Source organism: Mus pahari, chromosome 6, assembly GCF_900095145.1.
Source record: "Mus pahari chromosome 6, PAHARI_EIJ_v1.1, whole genome shotgun sequence".
Lineage (NCBI taxonomy): Eukaryota > Metazoa > Chordata > Mammalia > Rodentia > Muridae > Mus > Mus pahari.
The window spans coordinates 42,369,982-42,371,486 of record NC_034595.1 but is presented as its reverse complement, the minus strand read 5'-3'; the positions used below and the strand labels follow the sequence as shown (position 1 = coordinate 42,371,486).

At 38.3% G+C, this 1,505-nt stretch overlaps 1 pseudogene; it reads left to right on the top strand.

The window, feature by feature from the left end:
• The first annotated feature begins 529 nt into the window (after positions 1 to 529).
• Positions 530 to 1,194, top strand: LOC110323308 (annotated as a pseudogene).
• Positions 1,195 to 1,505: the final 311 nt, after the last annotated feature.

The window sequence follows — 1,505 nt, the reverse complement described above, 5'->3', positions numbered from 1 at the left end:
TTACATATAATGCTGTCTATGACTTCCCTAATCCCCTTGAAGGTAGATCTTCAGTAAAATGCAAATGTTTTCCAATGCAACCTGCTAAGTTGCTTCAGTTTATTTTGATGTATTCTTAGCCTATTGGCTGCAAAAAAAAATGTTTAAACATCTTTTATTTTTAATGTGTATTTCTAGCATGAAACCATTAACTTCTCTTACAGATAATTACTGTCTCAGTTAGAGTTTCTATTGCTTTGATAAAACACCATGACCAAAAGCATGTTGGAGAGGAAAAGACTTATTTCACATTACACTTTAGGTAACAGTTCATCACTTAAGTCATAGAAGGAACTCAAGACAAACTGAAGTTAAAACTGAGTCAGAGGCTGTGGAAGAATATTTGTTTCTGGCTTGCTCTTCAAGGCTTGCTCATCCTACCTTCTTATACAACTCAGGACCAGGTCTCCATGGATGGTACAGGTCACAAAGGGTCAGGTCTTCCCAAATCAATCACCACTTAAAGGAACTCACTACAGGCTAATCCATAAGTCAATCTTGTACCATGGGCGCCAGTGCCTCGGCATTAGAGAAAGAGATTGGTTCAGAACAGTTTCCGGTCAACGAGCACTATTTTGGATTAGTTAATTTTGGCAATACCTGCTACTGCAACTCAGTTCTTCAAGCACTTTATTTTTGTCATCCATTTCAGGAAAAGGTTCTAGCATACAAAAATCAGTTCAGAAAAAAGGAGAACCTTCTCACCTACCTGGTGTACCTCTTCCACAGCATAGCTACCCAGAAGAAGAAGGTCCAGGGAATCCTGCCCAAGAAGTTCATCACAAGATTTCAGAAAGAAAACGAGCTGTTTGACAACTACATGCAATAAGATGTTCATGAATTTTTAAATTACCTACTCAATACAATTGCTGGTATTTCTAAGAAGAAAGAAAACAGGAGAAGCAAAATAACCTATTATGTAAAGGGGACATAGACAGCGAGGATAAAAATAGCATACCAGACCCATCAAGGGTCCACGAGATTTTTCAGGGACCATTAACTAATGAAACCAGGTGTCTTACTTATGAAACTATAAACAGCAAAGATGAAGATTTTTTAGACCTTTCTGTTGACGTGGAACAAAACACATCAATTACTCACTGCTTAAGAGGGTTCAGTAACACAGAGCTAGTCTTAATGAGCTTAAAGTCTTAAAGAGAGTAAAGGACGCGGTCAGGAAGAGTAGCAGCCTTACCTCTGTGCTCTAGCATGCTGATAAGGAGCATGAACTCTAGGACAATGTGGAAGGCCCAAAGAAATTAAGAGCTCGCATTTTAAAGGGAAGAAGGGATATCTTTGTACTTAATAACTAACCTGCTTACATGGAGGTGGAGAGAGATTAGGGAAGGGATAGAGAGGCTGACACAGTGTCTAACAGTTTATGTAGTGTTTATACAGTGATGTTTGTAAGTTTGAAACTAGAGAAGAGGTTTAAGTTTTTGGAATCAAAAAAAGTCAATCACAGC